The sequence below is a fragment of the Panicum virgatum genome, chromosome 8K (genome assembly GCF_016808335.1).
Source record: "Panicum virgatum strain AP13 chromosome 8K, P.virgatum_v5, whole genome shotgun sequence".
NCBI classification, from domain to species: Eukaryota; Viridiplantae; Streptophyta; class Magnoliopsida; order Poales; family Poaceae; genus Panicum; species Panicum virgatum.
The window spans coordinates 46,977,117-46,987,853 of NC_053143.1; the positions used below are offsets into that span (position 1 = coordinate 46,977,117).

At 45.7% G+C, this 10,737-nt stretch overlaps 1 long non-coding RNA gene across 1 annotated transcript; it reads left to right on the top strand.

Annotated features, from left to right (window-relative positions):
* Positions 1-6,574: 6,574 nt before the first annotated feature.
* On the top strand, positions 6,575-8,136 carry LOC120644919. The gene is made up of 2 exons (XR_005663990.1): positions 6,575-6,875; positions 6,971-8,136. It is a non-coding gene; the product is annotated as an uncharacterized LOC120644919 (long non-coding RNA).
* Positions 8,137-10,737: the final 2,601 nt, after the last annotated feature.

Below are 10,737 nucleotides of genomic sequence, written 5' to 3' on the forward strand. Positions count from 1 at the left end.
AATTCTAACACTATATTTGGAGCATTTTCCTATGGCAAGTACTTCCCATGTTAATAAAACACCATGATACATGTATGAGGGCAAAACAGTAAATAAACAATCAGTGCTAGGGATACCAAAAATCACATAATACTTAGATGCCATAACAAAGCTACTGTCCAAGTTTCACAAATTTTGGAGTCCATTTATACCACTTTTACCATTTATTTTGTTTTAACATATGTGCACTAAACCAGGGGTAAAACAGTCATTTCATGGATCCACATCTAAACCATTCTGTAGATCTACTAATTAGGAGAATAATGCAACTGAGTTTGTCCATTTTAGATTTTCCTACGATTTTTGGTGATTTTCTAAAGTTCTCAAATTAAAGAAAAGCACTTAACTAGAAATTCAAACTGGCACGGACTTATATGCAATTATCTATATACTTCAGGGGCCTGCAAAGAAGTAAAGACAGACTCAGTGCACAGTAGCAAAAATTCTCAAGTTCCCCAGGGTTAGATCTACAAAAGTTCAAGGCTCGGGTTAAAGTGCAGAAAGCTAATAGATCTAGGGGGTTATTCACAAGATTCTAAAGACTCAATAAATAGTGATGTAAATAGTAATATCTTCGCGGTCCTAGGGCGCGGCGCGCGTTCTAGGGCGCGGCGCTGCACGGCGTGTAGGGGCTCGACCTTGAAGCCGAATGGGTCGCCGGAGATGCGCGCGGCCGTGGGGATCGTTTCCCCCAAGGTCTAGTCGCGCGGGGAGCTCCGTAGGGGCGGGGCAAGGCGGTGAATCGGGGCGCGGCCGTGGCGGCACGGTGGTCCGATCCGGCGCGTGGGTGGAGGAATGGAGCGACGGAGGGGTCCATAGGAGGCACGGGGAGGTGGCGAACCCGGCGAGGGTGGAGGGAAGGTGCGGGGCCGGTCCGGGGTAGGTGCTCCACGGAGCGTCGAACCTGCCATGGTGGCCATGGCGGCGGCGCGATTGGGGAAGGGGCTAGAGGCCATGGCGGAGGCCGAGAGCTAGTGGGGACGGTGGAGGACGATGAGGCGAAGCCGGGGCACATCGGGGACGGGGTGAATGAGGCTCGCGGCGGTCGGCGCATGAGCTCGCCGCGAGACGGCCATGGCAGCGGCGTCGCGGCGCAAGCAGGAGCAACGAGCAGGGTAGGGGAGAGGGAAAGCGGAGGGTGAGTGAGGGAGAGGAGGGAGGAGCCGGTCCCTTGCTCTTGAAGGGGCCAGGGCGAGGGCAGCGGCCGTGCCGGGGCCATGGCTGGCGGCAGAGCCCGCCCGCCGCGTGGAGGAGCAGGTACAGGGAGAAGGAGTATGGAGGTCCGGTGTGGTCTTGGTCCATGGGTCAAGTGACACCAATAGGTGGGGCCGCGCGAGGAAGGGGAGAGAGGTAGTCCCCGGACCGGGTGTACGGTGACGCGGGGCGTGGGACCGCCGTGGGGCCCACCGGCCCGGTTTTTGGATCTCGCGGGCAGGAATCCAATGAGGCTGACCTGTGGGGCCCGTTTGTCATAGGCACAATGAAAATAGGAAAATCTCTGAAATTGGAAAAGGTGGTTTGACCAACTAAATAGGGTTCTGAACTTTGCCTATTAGGCGCATTTAGGGTCCGATTTTGGACAAGCTCCAATTGGTGGAATTGTTCTACTCTTCGAGATATACAACTTTGTCAAAATGAGCTACCCCAAAATCCAAAAGGAAAATGGTTTAAATTTGAATTCAAACTGCTGACCCCAGTTTGACCAGCAGACCCTTTTCATTTGGAAATTCTAGAAGTCCTATTTCTAGTCACTTTCACCTAATGAGCCCCTTAACAATATTGCTTAGAATTTTATGATCTACAACTTCTTCAATTAGAGTTTTGCCAAATTGTGTTTGGAATTTGGAGATAAGTTTGAATTTCTTTGCAGCTCAATTTTTGACAGATTTTCTGTGTTGGCAGAAAAGGATCCAAAACACCATATAAACCTCAATCTTCCACCAGGCCCTACTTATCAAAGTTGTTCAACTCAACATGATCTACAAGTTTGGTAATACAACCTTGGTCTGAATCCCTACAAATTTTGAACTATGGCCACAAACATGTTCCAAGGTTTGGTCAAACAACAAATTCATTCCATGTAGAGTCTTTCTTGTTTCCAACTTTTGAGTGACCAAATGAGGTCCAATCACTTCAAGGTCTGATGCATTTGAAAGGTTGTAAGCTTAATTTCATTTCATAGAAAGGATGATTTTAGAGTTGCATAGTGAATTTGAAAGTAATTTCATAATGAATTCAGGAAAGGCCGAATTTTTTTTGACTTAGTTGCTCCTTCACCAAAACCTCATTACTATCTAAGCATGATTAAGTCCTAATCCATCATTAGCTTGTGTTTAACTGTGTGTTAAGGCTCTTGAGATGTCAGGGGCATCACAACCCACCCCCCTTAAAGAAATCTCGTCCCGAGATTTAGAGGAAGCGGGGTTTTATAGTCTACTGCGTCAGGCAAAAAGAGTTTGGCATTCGATTCGTGTGCTTCCATTTGCGTGTGCTACCTTTCGATCCTCCATCTATGAGCTTTGTCCACTAGCATGTGAATAGTTAGTGCCTTATTACCACCATGTAGTCACAAAGCATTATCTAGGGAAGTTACTCAAAGAGTCAGTGACAACTATGAGAGCGAATGAATGAACAATAAAGAGAATGTGGCCCCAGCGAGGGAGCGACAATGGTTGACTCAAATGATAGATCAGGGTTACTTCCTGACTTTGACACCAAGATTTTGAAACGTGATAACTCCAGATTATTAGAGCAATGGAGGCAAAGTGTGCACAATTAGAAAATTGAACTTCGAAGGATCTTGTGATTTCAAAGGGTCATCAATGGATGTGTTTTCGAGAGACACATTCATTTCATTTGATAGGGACTGTGTACACATATATTATGTCAAATATAAATATGTTCAAAGAGTAAGATGTGGTGATACATGGCACACCCTACTCATCCACCAGAAGATACCAAGGGACAGGGTAGGACATATTCACCTTGACAAGGTGATGGTTTGTACGATTTCATAGGATTGGTCAAGATTGGCCCAGAAGAATCTAAGTGAAGGTTATGTGCTCACTAACGAAACAACGGCAATGTTAGTCAGCCCAACTTTGAGGATAATTTTAGAGAGGAATAAAGCAACTCTTGAGAAAGGAAAATCTGACAAAACACTAGCCGAGAACAAAATTTAGTGCAGTGGATGATGTTGAAGTTTACCCCCAGGGGATAATGTTCAATGTATACGAGGGGGAAACACAATAGAAAGCGGTGGATTCAGAGTTGGTTTTTCCCATAATACTAGAGAGGCATATGGGAGGAAGGCAACGGCGTGAGGTAGCAAGACCGGGGCAATGAAATCAAGCATTTCCACACGTACGAAACGTAAAAGATAATCAAGATAAGCATGTCGACGTCCGAGATCCGGACCAACGGGGGTAAATGTACCATAGGGATAGAATTGATCATCCCGATGAATCGCGACTAGCAAGAGTGAACAAAGTAACAAAAGGCGTGGGCTCAGTGTGACACAGGATTTGGCCCGTCTTTGTAGACCGAGAAAGACTTGATCCAACAAGGCGGAGATGAGATGTGAACAATAGTGGGATTAAGATGGATCTTTCCCACCTATCAAGAAAGGCAAGGTGAAACAAAGCATGGAATGACGAATTGAGACAGTAGAAGCAGTGTGGGTCATTTCCACGGATCGAGAGGGGCAAGTTCCATAAAGCGAGTAGAAATGGATAGAAATGTTCCGCAATTGAAACGATGTCAAGCCTTGGCATGTCTTGATACCCACGCGAGCCCAGGGATTTAACCGGTGTCGACTGTACACATGGGACCCTAGGTTCCGTCGAGGCACCCAAGAATGCCCAAGGGGACATCACAACAATAGTGGTTCAACTATACCATTTACTGACTTATGGACACACATGGTCACGAAAAGAATGATTAAGGAATTCGAGGCATTACACGAGCATGGTGCACATGTTTCAGCGCACGAATGACACAATTTAAAGAATTAATAGTCATCGATGTTGAAGGTCAGGGTCGTCAAATTAATTAGAATTAGAACCACAGCGACAACAACCTAGAATACCACGGATTGCCAAGAGTGAAGTGCGTGAATTACAAGAGTTCGATGCTTGAGAGTTATAAGGGCTTTGGAAAAGCATTACGCGAAGATCGTACTGCATTATTCCGGAGGGTCAGACACGCATTGATGCTAAGGAACTGGATACATGAGGACTCCAATAATTAGGAGAGTTAGATTCCTCATATATCAAAAGTTAGGGATGCATTCAACCCTACCAGCTAATACCTAGCTAGTACTGCCTAAGCGTGAGAATAACGCGTCCAGGGCGAATGCCAGTTTCTTCTTTCAACCAACCGGGTGTAGTGTTGGGCTTCACATGGGAGACATCATGATGCTGTAGCCTTGATAGATCATCAATTTGGAGAACATTGCTGGAGTCGAGGTTGATCTTGAAAGCTTCCTCTTTATCCCTCATGTCATAAACTAGAAACTCTAAGCGTTGCTAGGGGTATGTAAGCAACAGTTGACTTCCGACCGAGGTGCCTTCTGAACTCATTCCTGTCTTGTTGGAGCTCCAACTTGTTGTGTTGGTGTAGAAGTTGACACTGCGTAAGTCGGGTCAATTGAAGAAAACTCCTTCTATGTTGGTGATGACGGTTCGAGCAATCTTCTGGAATGCTGCTGATATTGTAGTGGCTCGTGCATTAGTCTCATACGTGGGCATGTAGGATCCTACTAAACCACACCAAGTCATCAACGCATAAAAATTATCTTGACATGATCTTCAGGCTCGATGAATCCCTTCAGCAGAATAACGATGTGTCGTTGATGTATGAATTGAGGTCACGTTTTTGGAGTATTCTTCAGCTTTGTTTTCTTCTGATTCTCTTCTTGCAATAGCTTTGTCGAAGACCACAAGGTTTAGAGCAGCGGTGATTTGCCTTCTAAAAAGCTCTTTGCATGATACAAGTGTGTCACTTTTACGAGCTTTAAGAAGATATGCCAAAGGGTGAGACTACCGCCAACCTCGAGGCGCGATTACTAGCTCTCATTCTAGCGTGAACAGCTTGCGGCCAACTACAAAAGATGAATTTAAAGGATTTGCAAAGGACCAGATTTTGGGCTGAACGACATGTTTAATTTATTTGGTTTGCATTTGTTGAACCGTTCATATTCAGAGTGAGTAAAGTATAAAAATATTATCACAATTTAGGTATACTTCAAGATTGGTATACAAGGTTGTGTTGATTTCATTTGCACTTCTAACTACACACCGAAACAGTAGCAACATATGCACAATTGCAATATGAACCTAGTTACTTCCTACCAAATACATCGCAAAGCACATGAGATGAGATGATATGGAATGATGCATGATTCGTCCTATCCGACCTCCCATCACACATCCTAGGTATATTATGTATAGCTAGAGATATTTTTGGTGCCATATATGCACGGCACTCCCTAATGCAACTCGTCGTTCTCTAGTCATTCTTAATTTCGCACGTGGTTAGTGTACCTGCAGAAGAATGCATGCTCATACATTACCACCGAAGGTGGCATCCACGCGTGACCGCTGCGTGGATAGCGTATCTGTACGGTCCTCTGCTAGACCGGACTGGAACCCACGCAAGCAAATTGAATCTTGCTGCGTCATGACAGAAGAATGGTCACAAACACGCCAATGGTGACCACCCCCCTTAAATTTCTATCCTACCAGCATGAATGCAGAGTTCACAACCATTCGCAAAACCCAATAGCGTTCCACCAGTACTGGGGATAGCTACGGCCAAAAAGTTACTTCTCAAAGCGCCGAATATGCACTTGAGTTCTATCTAGGTCAGAATGTCAGTGATGTTACCTGGATAACAATAACATCCTTAATATGGGCATATCGCATACTCTCATTTTTGAATTACTTGAAAACTGCTTTCGAGAATAGGTTTGTAAATCAAATCTTGATGATATGACTGTTGTCTGTGTATGATCGGCTCTGATACCAGCTGTGGCGGAACCGCCGATTTAATCTGGTCTAAGTACATTGTGGGCCAGTGGTGGCAGGTGTACTTAGCCTGGATTAAATCGGCGGTTCCGCCACACCACGCTACCGCCCCCAACCGCTAGCCTAGCCGCCCTGACCCATCCCATCTCCGCCGTGTCGCCCGTTCCGGCACCGGCTATGCCATGCCACTACTCTAACTGCTGCCCAGCCGCATCGTGGTGTCGCGTGCCCAGTCATAGATCTGCATTGGAGGTCTTCGTGGCGGCACCTTGAAGGTCTTGGCCATGGTCTTGAAGAACGGGAAGGATATGAGGATTGGGCTCGGGGGAGGGAGTCGACGCGAAGGTAGCTTGCCTGCGGGAGGCAGCGACGAATTTGAGCGGCGCCAACGGGCATTGGCGTAGCTAATGGGCTGCACGGGTATGGCTTGGCATACCCTAAGCCCAGCCCAACAAGCAGATTATGAAAAAAAATCCCTTCCAGGTTCCAGCCAGAACCAGTACGTCCGCTCCCCTCGCGAGGCCGCGCGAGCGCTCGGCCAGCGGCGGCGCTCTGCGCCTCGGCTGCTCGGCTCCGGCCTCCGGCGGCCCCGTCCCCGACTCCCCGGCGCCGCGGCGCACCCCATCCCCGGCAGCACTGCTACATCCTCCAGGCCCCGCATCGCCTATTCGCCTCGGGCCCTCGCCCCTCGGCTCCCGCAAGCCGCAGCTCGCACAGTCGCAGGGCGCAGCGGCGCAGCCACTGGCTCCAAGCCGGCCACGCCCGGTGCGGAGGCGCCCAATCCTAGTCAAATCTCGACCCAGATTCTTGGTGAGAGCTTTTTCCCTCCATACTCTTCTTAATTTTTCCCCAAATCCTTAACCCTAACTTTTCTTTACATGTATTATGTGTTTTGGTTGTTGTAGGATTTGTGAAGTATGAAGAGGGATGGAGACATTGCTTCTATGTTCCGAAAGCATGCTGCAAAAAAATGTGCATCAGTTTCATCTCCTGTGGTGGAAGAGCAAAATCAAGAGCAAGAGCATCAGGAAGAGAGAGTAATTGAAGAAGTTGTTGGTCCTACTCCTACACCACCTCCATCTGTAGAACCAGTTGAAGATGTGTTGCCGTCTCCACCTCCACCATCACCGCCAGCGCCATCACCGCCGCCGCCGCCGTTGCCGCCATAAGGTTTTGACGTCGATCACCTTCCACATGATCCAGGTGAAAGGTTTCCTATTGCAAGTTATCATCCTAATGATCAAGATGCAATTAGAAGAGCCTATATTCTTAGAGGGGTCTGAAGGATGGAATCAATTCCTTCAAAAGGTCACTTTGTTTTGCAACAAGCATGGTGTCGAAGTTCCTACTATGGAGGGTAATTATGTGCCTTTTTGAAGATCACGACGGTTTGTCCAAAATCAAACAAATGATGATCATTTCAGAAGAGAGGTATACATTGGGGTCATTGATAAAATTAGTCAAGAGCTTGATAGTCGGTTTGATGAGGTTAATATGGAGTTGCTTTCTTGTATGTCTGCCCTCAACCCTTCTAATTCATTTGCATCATTTGATGCACAAAAGGTACGCCGACTTGCCGAATTCTACCCCAAAGACATTTTTGGCTCTGATTTGGTTAGGCTAGAATTGCAACTTGATACTTATATTGATGTCATGAGACATGATGATAGATTCAGTGGTCTGGAAAACCTTGTTGATCTCTCGGTTAAGCTAGTGGAAACAAATAGGCACAATGTTTATGATTTGGTTTACTTGCTTCTCAAAATGGTATTGCTTCTACCGGTGGCGACGGCAAGTGTTGAGAGGGCATTTTCTGGTATGGACTTTGTCAAAACCAAACGAAGAAATAAAATGAGTGATACTCTCTTGGATGATTGTCTTGTCACGTTCATGGAAAGAGATATTTTGAAAGATGTGGATGAAGATGATGTAATCAAGACTTTCATGGCCATTAGAAACCGTAGGCCTAAAAAAATAGTGTTGTAATCCTATTTAAGCTTGTATCGTTTATATTCCAAACTATTAGTGTGTTGTTTTAAACTATTTGGATTGTAATTTAAGACTTATTATGTTATTTTGTAGTTGTGTACCAAATTGCTAGGTAGTTTCAATGAAATTTTACCAAATGTATAAATGGATTTTACTGGTTTGCATATAAATATTTTGGCTCGGCATACCCTAAACAAAAATCCTAGCTACGCCATTGCCAACGGGAAGGAGCGTCAGTGGATCTTTCATGGATTCAAAATTTTATTACTCAACAACATAGGTGAAGATTTATTCAAATGTTTAAACCTTAATTATGATGTGCTACCAAATCAATTGAAGAAGTGTTTCCGGTTATGTTCCTTGTGGCCTGAGGACAAAAACATTCCTAAGGATACGATTATCCAACAGTGTACATTATTTTGATTTTTAGGTTGTCCAAATCGACACACAGGGGACATCTATTCATTATTGTCAACTTCCTTGTTAGGGAACGAAGATGCTAGTTTTCACTTCAAAAACTTCACATTCCTGGTTTGTAAACGATTCTGGAAATTGTGATCCATGACTGCCACACTCACTTCGTAAATCAAATATGCATATAGACAAATGAAAAATGGTTCAAAAAGTATAGATATCATCAGCTAACTCATAAAGATTCTCATTCTTTGTTCTGTGTCAACAACTCACAATGGTAGATTTGGAGAGCACGAGAATGGATGAATTTGCTTTGTAAATTTGTTCCTTGTCAAAACTTAGTGCTTAAATATTTGAAATCACATTAATGTACTTCCTTTGGAGCTACGTAGGCACTTAGAGCTGAAATATTTGGAATCACATACATGAGAAATTGTGCATATCTTTAAACAATAGCAAAGTGGTTTATCTCACAATTGTTAGGCCTATGATAATATATATTGATATTAGACAAGATGTATATACGTTTAAAATGTCTTTTATATAAATGTGTTGGAAGCGATCTCAAACATAGAGCGAGGGAGAGATCATGCCCTAGTCTCACTGTCGGCCGTTTATATAGTGGGGGTATGGGGGAGGCGGTCCTTTTTATATATTTCATTAGCCTTTCTAAATATTACAACTAGGTCATAGACGTAGGAGGTGTGGGTGAGCCCCTCGAGCCGAATTGTGTCAGCGAAGGTGAAGAGGTCGACGGGTGGGCGCTCTCAGCGAAGTCGTAGATGCTGAATGTACATGTCGACGAGCCCCTCAAGGCAAAGCGTGTTAGTGGATGCGAAGAGGTCGATGCGACATCTCTCAGCAAAGTCGTAGACGCCGAAGGTGTTAGTGAGCCCCTCGAGCCGAAGTGTGTCAATTGAGGCGAAGAGGTCAACATGGCCGCTCGGCAAAGTCATAGACGCCGAAGGTGTCGACGAGACCCTCGAACCGAAGCGTATCAGCAAAGGCGAAGAGGTCGACGGGGCCACTCCTGGCAAAGTTGTAGACGCCAAAGGTCTCGACGAGCCCCTCGAGCCGAAGTGTGTCGACAGAGGCGAAGAGATCGATGGGTCTGCTCTTGGCGAAGGTTTCGACGAGCCCATCAAGACAAAGCATGTCAGTAGAGGCAAAGAGGTCAACAGGGCCGTTCTTAGCGAAGTTGTAGACACCAAAGATGTTAGTATGCCCTTCGAGCCGAAGCGTGTCAACGAAGGTGTCGATGTTTTGTACCAGAAGCCTACCATGGGATAGACGACGTGAGGGTTTTGAGATCGAAGGGGGTTGGCAAGGAGATCGCGATAGTGTACAAAACAAAGAACACAACGATTTAGACAGGTTTGGACAGCTAAATCGCTGAACCCTACGTCATGTATGGAGGTATGTGGATTGTATTGTGCATTATAACGCGTATGAGTCGAGATATCTAACCTAGATCATTGTGGCCTAGGCTTAGATAGATGGTGCTAGGGTGCCCCTCCCTTCCTTATATAGTCTAGGGGTAAGGGTTACATGAAAGAGTCATAATAGGATTACAATTGATCATACATAGTCATAGTGGGATTTCCATAGTATACCATGGCGTCTTGCGCCGTGGGTTCCAAGACAGACCACTCGGACCATATGGTACTCATGGATATGTGACACTAATAGGAGGCGGACAGGTCGATGGCATCGCTCTCGGCGAAGTCATAGACGCTGAAGGTGTCGACAAGCCCATCAAGACAAAGCGTGTCGGCAAAGGTGAAGATGTCAACGAGGCCTCTCTCAGCAAAGTCATAGACGCCAAAGATCTTAGTGAGCCCCGTGAACCGAAGCATGTCGGCAGAAGCAAAGAGGTCAACAGGGACCGTTCTCAGCAAAGTCATACTCGCCGAAGGTGTGGGCAAACCCGTCGAGCCAAAGTGTGTCAATGGAAAGGTCGATGGGGGCCACTCTTAGCAGAGTTGTAGCTGCCAAAGGTGTGGGAGGAGCCCCTCGAGCCGTATACAAAGTACATGACATTAACTTGCGATCACGAGACAATATCTGTCCTTTAAGCCAAAATGATTCTTTAATATACACCTCGACAAAATTAATTCTTTAATATGCACCTCTTAGCCGGTGCTCGTATGCGTTTCTTTAAACATGGCTAAAGTAGATGTTGTTATCGATGCTCACTTGACATGTTTCAAGCGGGTTGTTCAAAGAAAGTTTACATTTTCTTTGAGTTCGAATATAATATTCATATTGA